This window comes from Saimiri boliviensis, chromosome 14, assembly GCF_048565385.1.
Source record: "Saimiri boliviensis isolate mSaiBol1 chromosome 14, mSaiBol1.pri, whole genome shotgun sequence".
NCBI classification, from domain to species: Eukaryota; Metazoa; Chordata; class Mammalia; order Primates; family Cebidae; genus Saimiri; species Saimiri boliviensis.
Window position 1 is genome coordinate 94,804,146 of NC_133462.1, and position 25,709 is coordinate 94,829,854.

Consider the following 25,709-nt stretch of genomic DNA (forward strand, 5'->3'; position numbering starts at 1 on the left):
TTTGGGGGGGGTATGGTTATAGTGGGCTTCATTTCAGTTTGAATTTCCAAAATTATGACATTGAATCAACTGAATATTGAATTTTTTAGGTATTTCAGGGCAACTAGGAAGGGGCGTGCATCCGTGGAGAAACTGTGAGCATCAGTGTCTGTGCTGGGCCTTGTCGCCAGCAGAGGGCCCACGTACCTACTCCTGAGCAACTTTGCTCTGAGGTGCCAGAAGCAGCAAGGAGCTTTATCTTCCTCAGGGCAGCATGAAGGTCGTTTCAGCTTGGTGGTGTTCATTGGTGAGTAAAAAAACTTCCTGTTCACATCCCTGAGTGCAGAGGAGAGAGTCTTTAGAGAGTACTCAGCAGAGGAAGGAATTCATCTAGAAAAATGAAACCCTCCAATCCCAGTATTTGAGTACACTCCAATATTGTCAATGTCTAAAACACAGTGGCTGCTAATGTGTATTCTCACAGTGTCCTTTAATGTACTAATCACAGCCTGCCCTAACACCAATATAATATCCACAGCATGCCCTAACACGAATCTAATATCCACACCATGCCGTAACACTAATATATCCATACAGTAGCCTCTAATATTAGTAAATATAATAATATCTACTAAGTAGACTCTGTTGACATTGAGACTTTTATAAGGGTTTCACAGCTTTGGTTGAACTATAGCATCTATAATGGATTTTGATGAAGTCTCTGCTTTCCTGGCATGGTATTAACATGGTTGTTTTAAAAAGTACTTTCCAATAATGTCATACTTCTAGGAAACTTCCAGTAGCAGTACAAAGTATAACCTGTTCCTTCGCTTAGATTCTGCAGCAGTTGTTGCGTTACCAGATTTACATGTCCCTCAAAATTCTTCAGTGTATTTTACCCAAAGTAGAGACACTCTCCCAGGTAACCACCACATAACCCCTAGATCGGGAAATCAGCATGGTTCCTACATGATAATTCAGTCTACAAACTCATTTCACTTTTACTTCCTGCATCACCTGGGAGTACAATGTGTTTTTTCATTTTTCTGATCCAGTTTTATTTTCCTGGCACTGTTCCCAGACTTTCCTGCATATTTGTCACCTTGACACATTTAAAGAGCATGCAAATTTTTGTTTGAACACCTGTCTTCAGGTCTTTGACGTATATGCCTAGGAATGGAATAATTGAGTCATATGGCAAATCTATTTGTAACTGTTTGAAGAAACACCAAACTATTTTACAGATAGACTACACCATTTATTATTGCAAGCAGTGTTTAAGGGTTCAAGTTTCTGCACATCTTTGTCAACTGTTTTTTTTTTTAGTATAACGATTCTAGTGTGACATTTTTTGAATTTTTTTTTGAGACGGCGTCTTTCTCTGTTGCCCAGGCTGGAGTGCAGTAGTACCATCTCGGCTCAATGCAAACTTCACCTCCTAGGTTGAAGTGATCCTTCGACCTCAGCCACCTGAGGAGCTGGGATTAGAGGTGCATGCCACCGTGCCCGGCTAATTTTCATATTTTGAGTAGAAATGGGTATTTTTCTTTCTTTCTTTTTTTTTCTGTATTTTTTTTAAATTGCATTTTAGGTTTTGGGGTACATGTGAAGAACTTGCAAGACTGTTGCATAGGTACACAGATGGCAGTGTGATTTACTGCCTTCCTCCCCATCACCTATATCTGGCATTTCTTCCCATGCTATCTCTCCCAACTCCCCACCCCCCACTCTCCCTCCCCTATTTCCCCCACGAGAGACCCCAGTGTGTGATGCTCCCCTCCCTGTGTCCATGTGTTCTCATTTTTAAACACCCACCTGTGGGTGAGAACATGCGGTGTTTGATTTTCTGTTTTTGTGTCAGTTTGCTGAGAATGATGGTTTTCAGGTTCATCCATGTCCCTACAAAGGACACGAACTCATCGTTTTTTTATGGCTACATAGTATTCCATGGTGTATATGTGCCACATTTTCCCTGTCTAGTCTGTTGTCGATGGGCATTTGGGTTGGTTCTAGGTCTTTGCTATTGTAAACAGTGCTGCAGTGAACATTCGTGTGCATGTGTCCTTATAGTAGAACGATTTATAATCCTTTGGATATATACCCAGTCATGGGATTGCTGGGTCAAATGGGATTTCTATTTCTAGGTCCTTGAGGAATCGCCGCATTGTCTTCAACGTGGTTGAACTAATTTACACTCCCAGCAACAGTGTAAAGTGTTCCTATTTCTCCACATCCTCTGTAGCATCTGTTGTCTCCAGTTTTTTTAATGATCGCCATTCTAACTGGCATGAGATGGTATCTCAGTGTAGTTTTGATTTGCATTTCTCTAATGACCAATGATGATGAGCATTTTTTCATATGTTTGTGGGCCTCATGTATGTCTTTTTTTGTAAAGTGTCTGTTCGTATCCTTCACCGGCTTCTGAATGGGCATGTTTCTTTTTTTCTTGTAAATCTGTTTTATTTGTTTGTAGATTCTGTATATCAGCCCTTTGTCAGATGGGTAGACTGCAAACATTTTTATCCATTCTGTTGGTTGCTGATTCACTCTAATGACTGTTTCTGTTGCCTTGCAGAAGCTGTGGAGTTTGATTAGGTTCCATTTGTCTATTTTGGCTTTTGTTGCCAATGCTTTTGGTGTTTTGATTATGAAGTCCTTGCTTACGCCTATGTCCTGAATGGTTTTGCCTAGATTCTCTTTTAGGGTTTTTATGGTGTTAGGTCTTATGTTTAAGTCTTTAATCCATCTGGAGTTAATTTTACTGTAAGGTGTCAGGAAGGGATCCAGTTTCTGCTTTCTGCACATGGCTAGCCAGTTTTCCCAACACCATTTATTAAACAGGGAATCTTTTCCCCATTGCTTGTTTTTGTAAGGTTTGTCAAAGATCAGATGGTTGTAGGTGTGTGTTGTTGCCTCTGAGGCCTCTGTTTGGTTCCATTGGTCTATGTCTCTGTTTTGCTACCAGTACCATGCTGTTTTGATTACTGTAGCCTTGTAGTATAGTTTTAAGTCCGGTAGTGTGATGCCTCCCACTTTGTTCTTTTTGCTTAGAATTGACTTGGCCTACTCAGGAGGCTGAGGCAGGAGAATTGCTTGAACCCAGGAGGCGGAGGTTGCGGTGAGCCGAGATCGCGCCATTGCACTCTAGCCTGGGTAACAAGAGCGTAACTCCGTCTCAAAAAAAAAAAAAAAAAAAAAAAAAAAAAAGAATTGACTTGGCTATGCAGGCTCTCTTTTGGTCAGATGGGTGTTTTTTATGTTGGTCAGGCTGGTCTCGAACTGCCGTCAGGTGCTCTGCGAGTACCTCAGCCTCCCAACTTGCTAGAATTACAGGCTTTAGCCACTGCACCCTGCCAATCCCAGGTATTTTGGTTTTCTTTCTTTTTTTATTTTTTTCAGATGGAATCTTGCTGTGTTAGCCAGGCTGGAGTGCAGTGGCTTGATACCGGCTCACTGCAGCCTCTACCTCCTGGGTTTAAACAGTTCTCCTGCCTCAGCCTCCCAAGTAGCTGGGATTCCAAGTGCATGCTAGCAAGCCTGGGTAATTTTCATATTTTTAGTAGTTACGAGGTTTTGCCATATTGGCCAAGCTGGTCTTGAACTTCTAACCTCAAGTGATCTGTCCCCCTCGGCCTCCCAAAGTGCTGGGATTACAGGCGTGAGCCACCATGCCCTGCCTTTTTTTTTTTTGAGACAGGGTCCTGTGCTGTCGCCCAAGCTGGAGTGCAGGGGTGTGATCTTGGATTCCTGTGACCTCCACATTCTGGGCTCAAGCAGTCCTCCCATTTCGGCCTCCCAATTAGCTGGGACTGCAGGTGTGTGTCACCATGAACCGGCTAATTTTTGTATTTATAGTAGAGATGGGGTTTTGCTGTGTCATCCTGGCTGGTCTTAAACTCCTGGACTCAAGCAACACACCTGTCTCGGCCTCCCAGTGTGCTGTGATTGCAGGCATTAGCTACTGTGCCCAGCCTATTTTTCAATTGTGAGAAAATATGAAACTATGTTAAAAATAGGGTGCATCATTTTATATTACACATATGGTATTTAAGGATGGTGATTTCTCTCTGACCTTGCTAACACTTGTTATTTTACATTTCTTTGGATTATTGCCTTTTGAGTGTGTGTTAAAGGAGTGTATCATTGTGGTTTTCCTGTAGATTGCTACAATAATTATATTGATCATTTTGTTATGTGCTTGTTTTCCATTTGCATGTCGTTGTCAAAATGTGTGATCAGCTGTTTCTAGATTTTGTAATTTGGTTGTTTTTGTTGTTGAATTATACAAATTATACCCTGTGGTTAACAGACTATTGTTACATATCTAATGCACTGTGTGTTGTCTTTTCACTTTTTTTTATTTTTGAGATTGAGTCTTGCTCTTTTGCCCAGGCTAGAGTGCAGTGGTGCAATCTTGGCTCACTGCAACATCCCACTCCTGGGTTCACGTGAGTCTTGTGCCTCACCTCTCGAGTAGCTGAGATTATAGGCTCCTGCTAACATGCCCAGCTGTTTTTGTATCTTTTTTTTTTTTTTTTGAGATGGAATCTCGCTCTGATACTCAGGGTGGAGTGTAGTAGCTCAATCTCAGCTTACTGCAACTTCCACCTCCCGAGTTCAAGTGATTCTTGTGCCTTAGGTGGGCACCATCACGCCCAGCTAATTTTTGTATTTTCAGTAGACATGAGGTTTCTCCATGTTGGTAAGGCTGGTCTTGAACCCTCAACTTAAGGTGATGTGCTCGTCCATCTCCCAAAGTGCTAGGATAACAGGCATGACACACTGAACCCTACCACTCCCAGGCATTTTGGTTTTCTTTTCTTTTTTTTTTTTTTGAGATAGGATCTCACTTCTGTTGGCCAGGCTGTAGTGCAGTGGCCTCATATCAGCTCACTGGAACCTCAGTTTCCTGAATTCAAGCAATTCTCCTTCCTCAGCCTCCCAAGTAGCTGAGATTACAGGTGCGTGCCACCACATCCGGCTAATTTTTGTATTTGTATTAGAGACGGGATTTTGCGATGTTGGCTAAGCTACTCCTGAACTGCTGACTTCCAGTGATCCTTCTGCCTCCACCTCTGAAAGTGCTGGCATTACAAGTGTGAGCAACCATGCCCGGCCTTTCTGTTTTGAGACAGGGTCTTGTGCTGTCTCTCAGACTGGATTGCAGTGGTGCGATCTCGGCTTACTGCCACCTTCACAGTCTGGGCTCAGGCAGTCCTTCTGTCTCAGCCTCCCACATAGCTGGGATTACAGGTGTGTGCCACCATGTCTGGCTAATTTTTGTATTTCTAGTAGAGATGGGGTCTTGCCGTGTCTTCCTTGCTAGTTTTGAACTCCTGGACCCATGAGATCCACCTGTCTTGGCCTCCCAGTGTACCGTAAGGCATTAGCTGCTATGCCCGGCCTATTTTTAACTTATTGAGGAAACACCAAACTATGTTAAAAATATGCTGCACTATTTTATATTCCCCATACAGTATTTAAGGATGGTGATTTCTCTGCTAACATTTGTTATTTTGGAGAGAGATCCGAGATGGCTGATCACTAGCAGCTCGGGATTGTAGCTCCCAGTGAAAGCGCAGAGAACGAGAGGACACCACACTTTCAGATGAATTCTTGTTGCTCACGCACCAGGAGATTCCCAGCGGAGGAGCCCCACAGGTTGCCAGCGCAACTCTTGTGGCCGGCGAGGTGGCTTTGCCGGCGCCTCGGAGCAGCGCTTCTTGGTGAAGAGTCAGAAAAGCACCATCAATCTTAACACTGCTGTTTTAGCTGATACAGTGGGTTGCTCAGATTCCGGCGCTGAGAATCAACAAGTTGGACGTCGACTCAGAAACCCAATTACAAAGACGGTAATTATAAAGACCACAGATGGATAAATTTATAACAAAGGGAAGAAATCAACCTAAAAAGGCTGAGAATACCCAAAATCAGAACGCCTCTCCCTCTACAGGGGATCACAGTTCCTCATCAGCAACAGAACAAACCTGATGGAGAATGAGTGTGTTCCATTAACAGAAGCAGGCTTCAAAAGGTGGTTGATAAGAAACTTCTGGGAATTAAAAGAACGCCTTCTAACCCAATGCAAAGAAACTAAGAACTTTGAAAAAAGGTTTGACGAAATGCTAATGGGACTAGACAATCTAGAGAGGAATATAAGTGAATTGATGGAGCTGAAAAACAACACGGGAACTTCACGAAGTATGCACAGTTTTAACAGCCAAATTGATCAAGCAGAAGAAAGGATATCAGAGGTCGAAGACCAACTTAATGAAATAAAACGAGAAGACAAGATTAGAGAAAAAAGGATAAAAAGGAACGAGCAAAGTCTCCAACAAATATGGGACCATGTGAAAAGGCCTAATCTACGTTTGATAGGTGTACCTGAATGTGACGAAGAGAATGAATCCAAGCTGGAAAATACGCTTCAGGGTATTATTCAGGAAAATTTTCCCAACCTAGCAAGGCAGGACAATATTCAACTGCAGGTAATACAGAGAACACCACAAAGATATTCCTCAAGAAGACCAACGTCAAGGCACATAATCGTCAGATTCACCAGGAAATGAAGGAGAAAATACTAAGGGCAGCCAGAGAGAAAGGTCGGGTTACCCACAAAGGGAAGCCCATCAGACTCACAGCAGATCTCTCAGCAGAACCCCCTGTTTTTTTTTTTTTTTTTTTTTTTTGGCTTTCTATTTGCTTTGTGAATTTTCTTCCATCCCTTGGTTTAGAGCCTTTGTGTGTCTTTTCATGGAACATATCTCAAAATAATAAGAGCTATTTATGACAAACCCACAAACAAAATCATATTGAATGGGCAAAAGCTGGAAGCATTTCCTTTGAAAACTGGTACAAGACAAGGTGCCCGCTCTCATCACTCCTATTCAACATAGTATTGGAAGTTCTGGCCAGGGCAATTAGGGAAGAGAAAGAAATAAAGGGTATTTAAATAGGAAGAGAGGAAGTCAAGTTGTTTCTGTTTGCAGATGACTTGATTTTATATTTAGAAAACCCCATTGTCTCAGCCCCAAAACTTCTTGATCTGATAAACAACTTCTACAAAGTCTCAGGATACAAAATCAATGTACAAAAATCAGAAGCCTTCCTTTACACCAATGATAGGCAAGCAAAGAGGCAAATCTTGAGTGAATGCCCATCCATAATAGCTACAAAGAGAATACCTAGGAATACAGCTCACTAGGATGTGAAGGACCTCTTCAAGGACAACTACAAATGGCTGCTCAAGGAAATTAGAGAGGACACCAACAAAGAAACATTCTATCCTTTTGAATAGGAGAAATCAATATAAAAATGCCATACTGCTTAAAGTAATTTTTGGATTCAATGCTATTCCCATCAAACTACTGTAGATATTTTTCACAGAATTAGAAAAAAAAAAAACTATTTCAAATTTCATATAGAATCAAAGAAGATCCTGTATAGTCAAGATAATCTTAAGCACAAAGAACAAAGCTGGAGGCATCATGCTACCTGACTTGACACTGTACTGCAAGGCTACAGTAAGCAAAATGGCATGGTACTCTTGCCAGAATAGACCCACTGACTAATGGAGAAGAGAGGCCTCAGAAATAACACCGCACATCTACAACCATCTGATCTTTGACAACCCTGACAAAAACAAGAATGGGGAAAGGATCTCCTAATCAGTAAATGGTTGCTACTTCAACTTTGTTTGTTAATGGTTTGTTGAACCTTTTTGTTTCTTCTTGATTCGATCTTACTAGGTTGTGTGTTGCTAGAAACTTATGTATTTTCTCTAGGTTATTTAATGTTGGCATATGACTGTTTATAATAGCCCCTTATGATTCTTTTCATTTCCGAGACATCTGTTGTAAGGTCTCCTCTTTAATCTGTAATTTCTTTCTTTTTTTTTTGTCTGAGACAGAGTCTCACTTTGTTGCCCAATTTGGAGTGCAGTGGTGCCATCTCGGCTCACTGCAACCTCCACCTCCCAGGTTCAGGCAATTCTCCTGCCTCACCATCCTGAGTAACTGGGACTACAGGGGTTTGCCACTACACCTGGCTAATTTTTTTAAAATTTTTAGTAGTGGTGGGGTTTTGCTGTGTTATCCAGGATTGTCTTGATCTCCTGACCTCATTATCGCCCACCTCTGCCTCACAAAGTGCTGGGATTACAGGCATGAGCCACAGCGCCTGGCCTGTGATTTCGTTTATTTGAATGTCCTGTCTGCCTTAGTTGGTGTAGCTAAGGATTTTTCACTTTTGTTTATTTTTGCAAAAAAAAAAAAAACCAAAAAACACCTCTTTGTTTTATTGATATGTTCCCTATACTTTTTCTATTCTCATTTGATATATTTCTGCGCCGATCCTCACTGTTTCCTTCCTTCTGCTGCGTTTGGGCTTAGTTTGTTCTTCTTTTTCTAGTTGCTTTTGGTGTAATGTTGAGGCGTTTATTTGTGATCTTTGTTCTTTTAGATGTACATGTTTATTGCCGTAAACTTTGCTTTTACAGCTGCTTCTGCTGTGTCCCGTAAGTTTTGGTATGCTTTGTTTCCATTTTTATCTCTATATATTTATAAATTTTCCTTATAAGTTCTTATTTTCTTTGGCACATTAGCTATTCAGATGCATGGTTTTTGATTTTTTATATTTGAGAATATTCCAGGTCTTTTTTTCCCTGTTATTAATTTCTACTTTTATACCATTATAGTCAGAAAAGATTTGGGTATATTTTTAATCTTAAATTTGTTAATCCTGTTTTGACATATGATCTATCCTGGAGAATGTTTCATGTGTGGTTGAGGAGAATATGTATCCTGTGAATATTCTACATATATCTCTTAGGTCCATTTGATTGAAAGTATAGGTGAACAAAATAGTATAGGTGAAGTCCAACATTTTCTTATTAATTTTCTCCTGGATCATCTTCCTATTGCTGAAAGTGTGATATTGAAATCTCCTTCAATTATTGTATTGCTGTCTATCTCTCCCTTCCTATCTGTTAATATTTGCTTTATACATTTAGGTGCTCTGATGTTGAGTCGTGCTTATATATTTATAATTGTTATATTTTCTTTTTTTACAGTTTTGAATATAAAGGCTATTTTATCTGATAAATAGCTACTCCTGCTCTGTTTTGATATCCATTTATATGGGAATTGTTATATTTTCTTTTTTTGCAGTTTTGAATATAAAGTCTATTTTATCTGGTAAACAGCTGCTCTTTCTCTATTTTGATTTCCATTTGTATGGGATATCTATTTTCATTATTTCATTTTCAGTTTATGTGTTTCTTTACAAGTGAAATGAGTCTCTTTTAGGCAGTGTGCAGTTGGGTCTGTTTTAAATTTATGTAGCTGCTCTGTATATTTTATTAATTTTAGACCATTTACATTTAAAGTAATTATTGATTGGTAAAGATTTACTATAGATATTTTATTTATTGTTGTCTGGACATTTTGTAGATTATTCCTTTCTTTCCTTCTTGCAGTCTTTCTTTGTAATTATGTAATTTTCTGTAGTAGGATGCTTTGATTATTTTTTTTCTCTATTTTGTATTTACTGTAGATGTTTGCCTTGGGGTTACCATGAGGCTTATGTGAAACATCTCATAGTTATATCCAACTTAACTTGACTCACATAGAAGAGGTAGAAATTTCTAAATGAAGCTTACAACTGGGAGTTCAGGTATTTATGTTTTAGTAATCTTCAAAATTTATGAGATCTCTAGAGCTGTAGCTGCCACTGTAATGAGCTGCAAGGATTCATTTCCTGCCAAAGGGTAGCTAAATCATCTCTCTTACAGAACCCAACAGTGACTCAGACATTCAGTCATTTCTGTGGTGATTCATTTACAAAAGATTCATTAAACTACTCGGTGTGAGACACTGCTCCATGGCTTAGTGATACCAGTGTAAACAAAGCGCATTTGCTCCAATTGTAGCAGTTGTATGGTGGTATAAAAGCTAAAGATGATATTGGAAGCTTTTCAGAATTAAAACTTTGTGACCTTGGGCAAATCCAAACCTCTCTGATATTAGTATCTTCAACTATAAATTGGGATAATATCTGTTCCAAATAAATTGTCTAGATGGTCAGATATGCTAATGTATGCTAATGCATGTGGGAGTACTTTTTAATGGGCATTTTTTAAAAATTGCTTTTTTTTTTTTTTTTTTTTTTTTAAAACATAGACAACTGGTTAAATAGCATTTCTTCTCAAGTGTCCAACTTGGTAAATAAACATGATGACCAGAATGTCAAAGGGTTGAGCATGTCTTATGCGTTTTAAAACTAGATTCATCACTAGAACTGTTGCCAAAAGAAAGCACATTAACAATAATGAATTTAAGATCTGTCAAAACACAAGTGATAGAAATCCATCTTCACATTTTAAATGCTCTTATTAGGAACTTTTATTTTTCCCAAATGAAACATGATTTTACATCTTTATAGCTATTCCAACTTTTAAAATTATCCAGCATGTTCCTGAATTTAACAGGTTTTTATTTCTAAGTTACTCTCTACCTTTCCATGCATTGTAACCTGGAAGCAAATATGAAATCCATGAATACGCAGTAATATTTTCAGCTATTTATTTGTTTACTGACTAACGTTCTCTCATTGGTAACATATTAAAGTAATATATTTAAAAATCCTTGTACAGCTTGATAAATGAATGAGTATGAATATATCTGACCCCAGGGATATTCTTACAAATGTCCACTAGGCTAGGAAGAAATACACTGAGAGAAAAGTATGCTGGTATAATGTATCTGGTTATGATTTATTACAACCTTCTTGTCTGGATTAGTTATTGTGTGAACAAATTTTAAAATGTCACATAAGTAATGTGTCATGATGAACCTGTATAATTAAAATGTGGTTTACCAGTTTCTTTTCTCAGATTATAAATTATTGACATTATGATTGTATTAGTGCAGCTTCATTAATTTCTCTCATGTTTAATGTCTGCCCAGAGGAATAGATTTGCTTATAATATTAATGAACCAAAAGATGGATGGTGAGAGTTCATTGCCATGGTTGATCTGATTTGTAAAAGGCTAATACAGTTATATGAATTCAATGTTATGTTTATTTCTCTATTCTGTGTCATCATCTAGTAGCTAAACAGATTGGAAGTCCCTTTTGGGGTCAGTGTTCACATAGAATAGCAAAGCTGAAAATCAGTCGTGCAGTGAGATTAAAATGGAGTGGTTAGGAACATGAAAGTGGGGAAAATATGTAAACAGAAAGAGCATGAAAGAGTTGAAACAGAGTTAGTCACATGAAAATAGTTCTGGAGGAAGGGTTCAGGAAGATGTGGCATTTGCATAGGTCAGGTCCTGCCACTTCCCGGGGTTAGTCGATCTCATAGTTATCATATCCATGCCTAACTGACTGGGTTATATTATATGTGTATTTTTAATTCATAAGAATTAAAGTATAAATGACCAACAGGTCTATGAAAAATATTCTCAGCATCACTAATAATCAGGGTCGTCATCTTCCCCAGTTAGGAGAGCTATTATTAAAAAGACCATAAATGCTTGCAAGGATGCTGAGAAAAAGGAACTCTTACATCCTGTTGATGGGAGTGTAATTTAGTACAGCTATGAAAGTAAACAGTATGGAGATTTCTCAAACAACTAAAAATGGAACTACCATATGATCCAGAAATCCCACTCCTGGGTATTTCTCCAAAGAAAAGGGAATCAGTGTATCAAAGGGAGACCTGCAACCCCATGTTTATTGCAGCACTGTTCACAATAGCTAGAATATCGAGTCAACCTGCGTGTCCATCAACAGATGAATGGTAAAGAAAATGTGGTATATATACACAAGGGAATTCCATTCAGCCATAAGAGAGAATAAAACTCTTTTCATTTGCAGCAACATGGATGACACTGGAGGCCATTAAAGTAAGAGAAATAAGGCAGACCCTGACAAGTAACACATGTTCTCACTCATATGTTGGAGCCAAAAAATGCTGATGTCATGAAGGTAGAGTGTAAAATGGTGGTTACTAGAGACTGGGATGGGTTTATGTGTGTTGGAGGGGATAAAGAGAGGTTAGTCAATGGTTGCAAACATTAGTTAAAAGAAATAAATACCTGTGTTCGATAGCACAGTAGGGTGACTATAATTAACAATATGTATTTCAAAATAGCTAGAAGATTTGAAATGTTCCCGACACAAATAAATGATAAATATTGAGGTGATGAATATCCTAAATACCTGATCAATAACCTGATTTGATCATTATACATTCCATGAATGTGTATGTCATAAAAATATACAAATATTATGGGTAAATAAACTACAAAGAATTATGTATAATAACCAACAAAAATAAAAGATCAAGGAAAAGTAATCCTTTAAATCATGCAGGGGAATCTCCAAGTGAGTTTCTTCAATGAACAGGAATGGCCTTTCCCTCATACCTTCTAAAGTGTCAGCATCTTGCTAAGCTAGGTGGAACTTTTGTATTTAAACACAGCACTGATTTGAATAATGTATTACCTTAAATGAAAACCAAACATTTCTTAGTGATTGATTCAAATGCTGGGGGGGAAAAAAACAGCAATGAGGCATTTTTGAGATACATTTTCTTTTTTCTTATCTGATAAGATTTGCAAGAGTATTATCAGTGATCTACATTTTTTTCTTCACCTAATAGACTAATGTTAGAACCTAACCCAGGAGTAAGCTGTGACTCCATTGCATTCTCCATTAAGAAGAAATAAAATTTACCCAGGCCAAGGAGTCCAAGGCAGATACTGGACACTGCTAGATACTTCAGGACTAGGCAGCAGCTGCCTCAAGTCAGCAGATAGCTAATAAAGAGGGAGGCACATTCAGGATGGTAGACAGGTTTCAGAGACAAATAACAGTGGGCAGGAAAGTACAGCTACTGGGATTTCAGGCTTAAAAACAGATTCCAGAGATGAAGAGATGAGCAAATAAAAGGAGAAGAAAACAAGAAAGAAAGCCTAGTAAATGGTATTACAATCTGATCAGAGTGTAGAAGTCACTTGATTTCTGAGGTATTGGGTCAGTCTCAGGTTACATGCCAATTAAGTACAATTAACATTTTAGCCATTTCGTTGCTTCAAATACCCAAATATCTTATTCCATCATCAAATTTTCTTTTTTTCTGTTTGTCTTAACATTGTTTGGCCATGTTAAACATGTATTTATATTGGAGAAATCAAAGATGTCTTATATATTTAAAAATAATTTTGTATAGTACAGCTCTTGTTAGGGCATAAACACATTTGATTGAAGAATTTTCTTTTAGATAACACTAAGAGAAAAACTGCAAAACTATTAAAAAAATTATGGCACAAGTAAAATAGCAATATTAACTTTTTGCTGTTAGTATGCCAGGGATACTTAAAATTTGTTGTAGATTGGCTACCGCAGAAAACAGACTCAGATGGAAATGAGTGTGAAGGATGTTTCTTAGGGAGTGGACTTGGGCTCAGCACTTGGGGTGTGGGGAAAGGAAAGAATTAGGGTTGGGCAGAGGAAGAATTGCAGCTGTGATGCATTGCAACAGGGATGCAGCTGACTCCAAAGGGAGCCCTGAAGCTTGGGTAGCCTCGCAGAGTTGTTCCTCTTTGTGGAGAGGAGCTGGTTGTTTATCTCCAGTACTTGGGTAGGGATTCACTGGAGAAGAGGTAATCTCTTTCAGCGAGGTTATACCCAGCTCGGGATATATGTCCTTGAGTCTTGAAGGGAATAGGGCAGAGAGATCTGGGCACTGCAGTATTCATGACAATTCCTCCATATTTCTGTGGCCGTTTGTCTCATATAATTTCTCGGGTGGCTCCTTTAGGACTCTGGTGGGACTGTCTCTTTGGAGAAACTTGTAAGGTTATAAGGGGAAGAGGTTAGTAGGAGAAATTGCAGCCCCAGCTGCTACTGGGGAGGCAGAGCTCTAGGCTAAACTCTCTGATTCATTCTAGAGCCCTTCACCTTAGTTCTTATAATGGTAGAATAATGCTAACTTTGTGGGTAGCCCACAACTTCCTTCCTGTGGGGATCAAGTTCCTGTTTACTTTTCTTAGGCTATGGCTATGGCAATTATGGGTTTATGATTAAAATTAGATGATGGAATAGTAATGTGTGCCAGCCACCATGGTGTTAAGCTGATTGCTCACTTCTCCAATGTGTAATAGCAGCTTTCCTCCTGATGACTAGGCCATGTACTTTTTCCAGGATGGCAATTATCCCTATTGTGTTTGTTGTTGTTGTTGTTGTTGTTGTTGTTGGCCCTGGACACAAGGTACCTAAAACGTTGAAGTGGCAGCTGTATTTTCTATCTGCTGGTGGAAGAGTTCTCTACACCTGTGGTGCCCAGAATTGTGGAAATGGGAAGCACGCATTCCAGAAGTGGGTTACTGGGGGTGATAGTAACAGAGCCATTATGGCTTCCATGCCTTAATTCTGAGACCCATATATTTTTTCTTTGTGGGATAGTGCATCAAATAATGGTCATTGATTTAGCATGCACATTGTATACCGGAGGATGGGGCCCCATTGTTAATTTCTAATAATGTTTAGAAATTTTACAAATGTCTCTAAACATTATTAGAAATTAATGTCAATGCCACTCAGGGTTTGTGAACACTGCTACCTATCGTCTAATGGAAGAACGCTAGGAAAAACTCCCGGGAGCATAAACATCTTAAACAGAACTTGCCGTTGTGTATCAAAGACTGCTAATGATGCAGCCTCCCAGTACAAACAATACATATAACTTGTCCTCAGCTTTTCAATCTGGGTTTGCTCTAGAGTAGAATTAGAATTTAAAACACCATGTCAGCCAACTCAGTGAAGTTCAATTGTGAGTAGAATTTCTGCTTCTGAATTCTTGTAGTTTAAATGATGACCTGTGTGTTGTAAGCTCCAGAAACTTCTTTAAAAATGTGTGGGCAAAAAAATGTTTCTCTAATAGCTGTTGAAAGAATGCAGTCTCACTAAAGGTAATTAGACTAGGGGATACAGATTTAATTTCATTCACTTTGATTTAAAGCAAAATATGGTAAGAATTTGATAAATTTATGAACCCAAACTAACCAGAATCCTCAACTTAATTTTTGTTGTTGTAGCTGCTATACTCATATTTCATGAGAAGGAGACAAAGAGTAGAAACTAGTTCACACTCGAGATTTTTGTCCCTCCAAAAATCACCTTTCAGGGATGCACGAATCCTGTACAGATTCAATCTAGTGTTCACATCCCATATTTACAATCCCTATGCAGAGGTAATGATGTTTAAAATAATGACTCAGAAATATTATAAAATGTAAAATGATCAAAGGAAGATTCAGTAAGGTTCTGGAGACTGTGCCTATTTAGGAAAGAAAATTTGTCTATGTACTTAAAAAATCACACACACAACTGAATAGAGTGACAAGTGTTCCAAATTAACTGAGTTAATCCAGTAATCAATTTCCAAAGCATTCTACTCACCTATGGTCTTACTGTGCTTGATTTAACCCATAACTCACTTGGTGGCATCTATGTCCTCAGTAGTTTAGGCAATTTTTTTCTCAAAGCCCCATGTCATCAGCAGTGCAAGGTTAGAGGTGTCCTGGTTCACACATGTGTGTGTCTTTCCACACGTCAGACTTCTATTGAAGAAGAACTCATCCTAATTCTCTCAGTTTTTCAGAAAATTTCTAATCACAAAAGCCATGAGCTACATGGAGTTCCCAAGGAGACAGTTCTCCTTAGCACTTCCGATTCACTCCATAGTCAGAGCCATGGGCAACACAGACTCAATTTTCGACAAGTCAGTCTGTATTGCATACCATACATAATAGTACATTTAACCAATATATAAATATTATAGGTTAAATATTCCACAACAAACAAGGTAGCACTTAACATCAAGAGGACAAAGAGATAGGAGAAAGGGTAAATGAGCAAGTCCCAGTGGGAGTGAAGACGACAAAAGGATTCCTGGTCTGGCCCATTTGTCTCCCAAGAAGGAGACTTTGATGTGGAAGAGCCTTTAGAGGTGCATGCTAAGTGCTTATCATGGCTGACTGCAAGACTGGGTTAATTAAGGCAGCAGTTTGGAGAGGCCGAAGGTCTGCCTTTGTGTATATATATATAGTCACAGAGTCCTCTGGTGAGAACCTACAGTGGAAGAGTGTGCTTGTTATTTCCTTACCTGGTTGGATACCTGGTTGGATGCAGACTTCACATTTTTATTTGTTTGTTAAGCAAAATATCCTTGTTGGCAAAGTCCCATATGAAATATAAAATGCAGTATTTTTCTAAGATGGAGTTTAATGAAGGGTTGCGCTATACACCCCGATTTCTTAGTTTTGAGGTATTTCTGGATTTACTTTCTCAGAGTTTCCTCTCCTAGTTCGGGGGGACTTTTCAATTTCTGTTGCTACCTAGTTGCCAAATATTACTTCTTTCTAGAATTCATTTAAAAAACTATAATCCAGCAAAAATATAAAGATTTTTGTGGGTTTGGAAAAAGAAAAGTCGTATCACACAAGGAGTCAATGGAAACCTTCTTGGCCCAGTGTAATTTCCACCCTTCCTCTTGTGGCCATTCTTCATCCAAAATGTTCTGGGCCTCTGGTGAAGTGTCTCTCCCCACCGAGTGCAGTCCTTAGGTCTTAAAAGGTAGTAATTCCCTGAAGCTGATGATAACTTTTAGCTCTCTCTTGGTCTCCTCTCCTTGTGTCCTGTTGAATTCTAATGAATAATATTGACATCACATTAAATTTTTATTTCTTATGAAATTGTTCTAAATTACCATCTTGTCTCCCAGTCCTTAAAGAACAAATAACCCTTGATCTTGCAGATCCAACAATCTTAATTCAGTTCAGCTGCCACATTTGATAGATGAGGAAACTAAAGCTCAGAGAAGGGAAGTGATTTACCAAAAAATACTGGGGCTATTTGGAAGCAGAGCTGAAGCCATCACTCTGGTCTTCCTCCTCTTAGGCCAATGCCCCCATCTACTTGTGTCATTTTTTGCTTCATTCCAGATTGGCAAGATTGTAATAATGAAAGATGACAGGGTTGCTTATGCACCTTGTATTCTTGTCTATTATAACTATAAACCTGAGTATATGTTTCCCAGAATAGTTAATCATCTAGTAGAAGAAGATAGTGTGATGTATTATCCTGTAAATCATGAAAAAACACCTCCTGTACCTTCTCTTAATGTTTGCCATATTGTTTTTCAGGCTACAAGGAATTGGTCTCAGTGTCATTGTGTATAAATACTGCCCGTTGCTCTCTCCTTATTAGTAGATGCTGACTAACATTACAAGGTAATAATTGGTTATACTGTATGAGGAGAATAACAGTTTATAACAATATTACTTGCAATAAACTTCATACTTTCTTTTCCTATTCAGTGAAGCAGTTGTTTGGCTTTATGGCTACACAGACAGGTTTTCTTTCATAGCTAAGTTTATTTTGTCATAAGGCAATCAGGTGGCACAAAAGTATTAACAACTACAGGAACCCAACATCTAACAAAGAAATTTGAAGATCATGTTCACCCTGAATAAACAAGTGCCTTTAAAAAAATTCTTCCAACTTTTAACGTCAAACAGAAAAGTTGAAAAAGAAATATCATAAGGACACGTGCGCCCTTTATTTAGATTCACAAATTAACATTTTCTGGGATTGGCTTTGTGTGTCTCTATGTCTCTTTTCCTCTTCACATACACACTCATTTTCTCTCTGTTACACACACGTACATATACATGCACACACATTTTGGGGAGCTCTGAACTACTTGAAAGCAAATTGCAGACATCAAGATTACACAAAAATACTTAAGGGATTTTTTCCAAAATTAGCACATCTTTTCTATTACTACAATAACAATCACAAGACCTTTGCTACTGATAATTAATATTATGTAGTACACAGTCTAAATTTAAATGTCTCCACTTGCTCTCAAATATTCTTTATATTAGTCAGGGATCTTATATTGGATTTTTTTTGTCATGTTTCTTATTTTTATCAGTCTAGAATATTGCTTCCCCTCCACCCTTTTTCCTCATCTTTTACAACCTTGACATTTTTGAAGAGTCTAGACTAATTGTCTCATAGAATATTTCTCAAACTGGATTCATCTAACTGTTTTTCTGGATTAGACAAAATGTTTAGGCAAATATTATGTTTCCCATTGCACTGCATCGGGAAGTTTATAATGTCACTTTATCTCAATATTTGTGAAGCTAAGTTTCATCTCTTCGATTTAAATTTCATACTTAATAAATATTTGATGGATAATAGAGATACATGAATGTCCTTTTCCTAACAATATGTTAGTGTATAGTGTTAGGAGTAATTTCATGCCAGAATCTCATATTACCTTGGTGGTGTTTGCAAAATGGTGATTTTAAAATTCAGGCATTTTTCTAGATCAGGGGCCAGTAGATTTTTCCAGTAAAGAGCCACATTCTAAGTCTTTTAGGCTTTGTGGGCCACATATGGTCTCTGTTACATATTCTATTTCTTCTTTAGCTGTGTAAAAATTATTAGCTCATGGACTGCAGGAAAATGGTCTGCAGCAGGATTTGAGCCATGAGTAGTAGTTTGTCAAAGTCCTGTTCTGTGTTATAAAGAAGAGCTTTCCTTTTCCTTGTAACACCTGTGTGTGTGTGTGTGTGTGTGTGTGTCAGAGGGAGAGTGAGATTTTTTAATAACTATTTCTTTTATAGAGTTGCTCTCTTTAAGCTTTTTGTTTTTTAAATAAATACTGTTTGGATTTAACTTAGGTAAATAACACTGTCTTAAGAAAATTTTAATTTCATTTTCTTCTATGCTTTCTGATGCAATAGCCACTAGCTGCATGCGACCATTCAAATTTAAACTAATTATAATGAAATTATAATTAGAAATTAAATAAATTAATAATTAGAAAAAATTTAGTTTCTCAGTCACATGAGCCACATTTTAAGTGTACAAGTATTCACTCAACACACATAGCTAGTGGCTACATATTGAACAGTGCAGAGGTAGAACATTTTTATGATTTAGAAGTTGAATTGGATAGTAAAAAATGCAGATTTCAAATGTATTTGCACAGAGTTGTGCAAAATAGTCCCTCGTAATTAGAGTTAACATAATTTTTTTCTTGTCTTTTTTTGCTTTTATGGCTATTTCCCTTACTAATTTGTCTATTTCCTTTTTTTTAAGGTACCAAAGTATTTATTATATCTACTGTTTTTCTGTTTTTATCTCACATTTTCCTTTCCTTATGCTTTCTTTTGATTTAGTTTATCAGGTTTTTTTAAAACTTTTATTTTAGGTTCAGAGGTACCTGTGCAGGTTTTTTTTTTTTTTTTTTTTTTTTTTTAGAAAGAAAAAAAGAATAACAAGAAAAAGAATAAAGAAGAGGAAGAAAGAGAAAGAGGAAGAGGGAGAGAGAATGAGGGTATTGCTTTGTTGCCCGGGCTAGAATGCAGTCTAAATATGGGTATGCCTATATTGTCCTTAATGATAGAGACGTGAAAGAAAATGAGGGAAGAGAATAACAAACAAGGAGCCAACCAACATTTCATTTAAACTTCTAAGTTGATATGATGTGGTACTGATTAGAGTGTATATTTTGTGTAAAGTGGAGAGTTCTATAAATGTTAATTACGTTTACTTGTTCCAGATCTGAGTTCAAGTCCTGGATATCATTGTAATTTTCTGTCTCATTGATCTGTCTAATATTAATGTTGAAGTCTCCCACTATTATTGTGTGGGAGTCTAAGTCTCTTTATAAGTCTTGTATGTCTGGTATTCTTGTATTGGGTGCGTATATATTTAGGATCTTTAACTCTTCTTGTTGTTGCGTTGATTCTTTTATCATTATATGATGTCCTTCTTTGCTTCTTTTGATCTTTGTTGCTTTAAAGACTATTTTATCAGAGGCAAAAATTGTAACTTCTGCTTTTTATTTATTTATTTTTGCTCTCTGGTTGGTAAGTCTCTCTCCATCCCTTGTTTTGAGTCTTTGTGTATCCTTGAATGTGAGATGGCTCTGGATGCAGTATACCGATGGGTTTTAGTTTTTTGTCCAAATTGCCTGTCTGTCTTTGAATTGGGGAATTTAGTCAATTTAAATTTAGAATTAATAATGATATATGTGAGTTTAATACTGCCATTTAATATTAGCTGGCTCTTTTGCCCATTAGTTGATGTAAATTCTTCATTATATTGATGTTCTTTACTTTTTGGTATTTTTTAGAAAGGCTGATACTGTTTGTTCCTTTCTATGTGTAGTGGTTCTTTCAGAAGCTCTTGTAAAGCAGGCCTGGTGGTGATGAAATCTCTGAGTGCTTGCTTGTTCATAAAAAACTTTATTTTTCCTTCACTTATGAAGCTTAGTTTGGCTGGATGTGAAATTCTTGGTTGAAAGTTCTTTTCTTTAAGGATGTTGAATATTGGTCCCCACTCTCTTCTGGCTTGTAGGGTTTCTGCTGAGAGATCTGCTGTAAGTCTGATAGGCTTCCCTTTGTGGGTAACCTGACCTTTCTCTCTGGCTGCCCTTTGTATTTTCTCCTTCATTTCAACCCTGGTGAATCTGACGGTTATGTGCCTTGGAGTTACTCTTCTTGAGGAATATCTCTGTGGTGTTCTCTGTATTACCTGGAGTTGAATATTATCCTGCCTTACTAAGTTGGGAAAATTTTCCTGAATAACATCCTGAAGTGTATTTTCCAGTTTGGATTCATTCTCTTCGTCACATTCAGGTACACCTATGAAGCGTAGATTAGGTCTTTTCACATAGTCCCATATTTCTCGGAGACTTTGCTCGTTCCTTTTTATCCTTTTTTCTCTAATCTTGTCTTCTTGTTTTATTTCATTGAGTTGGTCTTTGACCTCGATATCCTTTCTTCTGCTTGATCAATTTGGCTGTTAAAACTTGTGCATACTTCACGAAGTTCTCCTATTGTGTTTTTCAGCTCCATCAATTCACTTATATTCCTCTCTAAATTGTGTATTCTTGTTGACATTTCGTCAAACCTTTTTTCAAAGTTCTTAGTTTCTTTAGATTGTGTTAGAACAAGTTCTTTTAATTCATAGAAGTTTCTTATTATCCACATTTTGAAGCCTGCTTCTGTAATTGGAACACACTCATTCTCCATCAGGCCTTGTTTCGTTGCTGATGAGGAACTGTGATCCCCTGCTGAGGGAGAGGCGTTCTGATCTTGGGTATTGTCAGTTTTTGACTGTTTTCTTCCCTTCGTTGTAGATTTATCCATCTGTGATCTTTATAATTACCGTCTTTGTAATTGGGTTTCTGAGTGGACGTCCAACTTATTGATTCTCAGCGCTGAAATCTGAGCAACCCACGGCACCGACTAAATCAGCAGTGTTAAGATTGATGGTGCTTTTCTGACTCTGCACCAAGAACCGACGCTCCGAGGCGCCGGCAAAACCGCCTCGCCGGTCACAAGAGTCGCGCTGGCAACCCGTGGGGCTCCTCCGCTGGGAATCTCCTGGTGTGTGAGCAACAAGAATTCATGTGAAGGTGTGGCATCCTCTCATTCTTTGCGTTTTCACTGGGAGCTACAATCCTGAGCTGCTAGTGATCAGCCATCTTGGATCTCTCTCTGCAGGTTTATTATATAAGCGTGACTGGGGATTGTTGTACGGATTATTTGTCACCTATGTGGTAGGCACTGTACCTCATAGGTAGTTTTTCAGTCCTGACCCTCCTCTTTTCTTCATCCTCAAATAAGTCCCAGTGTCTGTGTGTCCATGTGTACTTAATGTTGAGCTTCTACTTGTGAGAACATGTAGTATGTGGTTTTCTGTTCCTCTGTTAGTTCATGTAAGATAATGGCTTTTACCTTCATCGATGTTGCTGCAAAGGACATGACCTCCTTCTGTTTTATGGCTCCATCATATTCCATGGTGTATATGTACCACATTTTCTTTATCAGTCTACCATCAATGGGCATTTAAGTTGGTTTCATGTCTTTGCTACTGGGAATCGTGCTGCAATGAGCATATGTGTGCACGTATCTTTTTCTTTTCTCTGTTATCTTCCTTCCCTCCCTCTCTCCTCTTCTTTTCTTCCTTCCTCTCTTTTCTCTCTCTTCCTTTGTTTTTCTCTTTCTTTCTGTCTCTTCCTCTTTCTCTTTCTCTCTTACCTTCCTTCCTTTCTCTCTCTCCTTTCTCTCTTCCTTTCTTTCTCTTTCTCTCTTTCTTCCTCCCTCCCTCCCCCGCTTCCGTCTTTCCCTCCTCTCCCTCCTTTCCTCCTTCTCTCTGCTTCTGTCACCCCAGCTGGAGTGCAGTGGCACCATCTGGCCTCATTGCAACCTCCGCATCCCAGGTTCAAATGATTCTCCTTCCTTAGCCTCCCAAGTAGCTGGGACCACAAGCACCAGCCACCAGATCCAGCTAATTTTTGTATTTTTTATTAGAGGCTGGGTTTCTCCATGTTGCTCAGGTTATCAGGCTGGTCTTGAACTCCTGACCTAAGGTTATCTGCCCACCTTGGCTTCCCAAAGTGCTGGGATTACAGGTGTGAGCCATGGCACCCTGCCCTTACCACTCCCTTTTGTATCCCCCAACTCACACCTTGCCCATGCCACTCATGCATACCCCCTGCCTTTCCCCACGGTCATTTGTGAGTCCTGCACGAAATGGCCTTCAGCCCAGAGACCAGACATCAGATAGCAATCTGGACCTCTTCCTTGATGGGAGGAGAGACTTCTTCCAGCCAGAAAGAAAACTTCCCAATCAGCTCTTCCCTGACCCCATTTTACAGATGGAAACATTAAGGCTTAGAGGAGAGGAGACAGAGTAGGCATTGGAACCACAGTCTCCTGGCTCCAAAGCCGAGTTCTGTCTACCCAGCCAGGCTCCATCCTTCCTTCTATAAATGTTTATAACAGTATGTGCTGGGCACTCTCGTTAGACCCTTTTACACATATCACTCAGTCTGCTTTTCCCATTTGTTTGACAAGTGTTTATTGAGCTCCTACTGTGTGCAGGGCTGGACTCGATACTAGGGACATCTTGGTAAAAAACTCAGGTAAAGTCTACCCACCTGGGGTTCTAACAAGACAAAGAGAGGGTTGGCACCATGGGCAAGGCTGTGAATGTAATGAATGAAATGGTGGGGTCAGACAGGAAGGGTGGTCAGGGATGCTCTCTGCATGGAAGGGGCATCTTCTTGGCTTTGAGACCCAAATGCCAAAATACCTGTGAGCAGCAGGCCATGCCCATTCAGTAACAGAGCTGAGCCACAACCCTCCATAGATGGCAAACCAAACACCAGATCAGGTCAGCAATGAGGGACAAAGACCATGGCCGGCAAGGGTCTTGCCACCTGAGCTCACAAGAGGATTTTTGTTATGCTTTTATTATTATTATTATTGTGGGGTTAGGGGTCCTTAGTGCACAAGAAACACTCTAGAAACCTTAAGTCAGGATCGAGGCTGCAATCCCTGCTCTGCCCTTACTGTGTGACCTCAGGCTGCTATCGCCACCTCTCAGAGCCTCAGATTCCTTTCCCTTCTGTAAAATGAAGAATCTGATAATACCCACCTGGCAAGGGGGTTCAGGGAAGTCAGTGAGCTCCTTCATGTAAATAGCTGATGTCTGCATGTGGCCCCGGGTCAGAGATTTGTAATGGGGATTGAAATTACTGATAAGTGGCCAGGCATGTTGGCTTACACCCATAATCCCAGCACTTTGGGAAGCTGAGGCAAGTGAACCACCTGAGGTCAGGAGTTTAAGATTAGCCTGGCCAATGTGGTGAAACCCCATCACCACTAAAAATACAAAAATTAGTCGGGCATGGGGGTGTGTCCCAGATACTCAGGAGGCTGAGGCAGGAGAATCGCTGGAACCTGGGAGATGGAGGTTGCAGTGAGCTGAGATGCCACTGCACTTCAGCCTGGGCAACAAGAGTGAAACTTTGCCTCAAAAGAGCAAGCAAGCAAGCAATTACTGATAACCTTACAGATTGTCAGAGGCACACAAGGGACTCAGAGGGGTGACCACACCCATCCTCTCACAGAGAGGAGAGCAGTCTACCTACCCTAGATCACACAGTGACCGGCTGTCAGCAGCTGCATTGCCCCAGCCTCTCCATTATGGCCCAGGGTTTCTGACCTGCCCTGGAGGGGCCCTTGGGCCTCCCCTTACCACCTCCCTTTCCTTCCTCACGTTAGCTCTTCTCTGTGCCCCTGTTCATGGCCAAAGTCTGGGGATCTTACGAGTTTGAGGCAGCCTGAGCCTCTGCCTGTGCTTTCACCCAGAGCCAGAGAACCAGGCCTCATGCACATCAGCCGTCATTCTCCACCGGTTCAAAACCACCTAAGGGCTGGCTGGCTGCCTGTGTGGAAGAGGGGGTGCTGTTCTTTCTCCAGGTTGACAACACGATAGATTGAAAAATACATGAGAGGCTGGGTGCAGTGGCTCAGGCCTGTAATTTCAGCACTTTGGGAGTCTGAGGCCAGTGGATCTCCTGAGGTAGGAGTTCAAAACCAGCCTGGCCAACATGGTGAAACCCCAACTCCTAAACATACAAAAATTTGCTAGGCGTGGTGGCATTTGCCTGTAATCCCAGCTATTCAGGAGGCTGAGGTGGGAGAATCACTTGAATCCCGGAAGCAGAGGTTGCAGTAAGCCGAGATCTCACCACTGCACTGCAGCCTGGGTGACAGAGTGAGACTTCATCTCAAAAAAAAAAAAAAAAAGAAAGAAAGAAAAGAAAAGTGCCTGTGCTCTGGAGGCAGAGAGGTGGAATTGAATCTCAGCTTTTACTTCTCAGCTGTGTGCCCTTGAACAAGTTTGCTTCTCTGAGCTTCAGTTTTCTCATCTGTGAAATGGGAACAACATTTGGCTTACCGGGGGTCTTAGGATGACTGGGGAGTGTCTGGCACGTAGTAGGTGCTCAACGTGTGTGCTTTCCCATGGCCATCTAAGAGTCCTCAGGGCTGCCCTCCTGCCCTTCTCCCACAACTCCTGTGCCTGCCTCTTAAATGGGTACTCAGGATAGTAAGAAGGCACAGGTGAGGGAGCCAGCCTGGATCCACACCCACCCACTCCCATTGTTAGGAAAACAAGCTTTTGATGCCTGGCCCTGCTGCTGGTGGCTGACAGTATAAAATGGGACCCAGAGCCAGCCTCTCCCTTCCTCTAAGTCACACCAAGGCAATAGTGTTTAAAAGGAAAGGAGCCAGTGGCATGGAGGCTCCAGAGACTGAGCCGTTCCTATGTCAAGAAGGGAGGCAGTGGGGCCCACTGCTGAGGGCCATCTGGCAGGTGTTCCATTCTACCTTCCTCCTGGGACCCACAGCCTCTTCATCAGTGATGTCTTCATGTTCACTGTCCCCAAGCTGCTTAGGTGAGTCCAGACTTCAGGAGCTCTGCTAAGGCTGGTGGTCTCTTAATGGCATCCCTCCAGGGTCAGGAGGCTTCAGCTCTCATCCCTCTGCCTGTAGATCTGGTGCTCAGGACACTGGAGGGTGGGTGAGAAGGATACTGAAAAAGGGAAATGATTAATGAGAAAGTGACTGTGCCCCAGAAGGGCAAATAAGCAAGCTCTTAACTGACTGCATTAATTAGCTTTTGTTGTAAAATGCTCCAAAAATGAGTGGCTTAAAATTATAAGTATTCATTTATTTTGTTCACGGTAATGCGGGTCAGTAACGTGGACTGGGCTCAGATGGGTGGTTCTTCTTTTCTTGACTGGGTTTTCTCATGTGCCTGCAGCTGTGTGTCTGAAGCTGGGA

At 39.8% G+C, this 25,709-nt stretch overlaps 1 protein-coding gene across 6 annotated transcripts in view; it reads left to right on the forward strand.

The window, feature by feature from the left end:
• Nucleotides 1–25,709, forward strand: part of PGBD2 (piggyBac transposable element derived 2) — a 120,675-nt gene that overhangs the window by 54,705 nt on the left and 40,261 nt on the right. For 2 of the 6 annotated variants that reach the window (XR_012513630.1, XR_012513629.1), the window contains exon 4: nucleotides 90–286. The gene's annotated coding sequence lies outside the window, so the exon portion shown is untranslated. Of the gene's footprint in view, nucleotides 1–89; nucleotides 10,143–11,856; nucleotides 19,217–25,709 lie in introns of those variants that run through there. The other 4 variants (XR_012513627.1, XR_012513628.1, XR_012513626.1 and 1 more) reach the window with 4 other exon arrangements.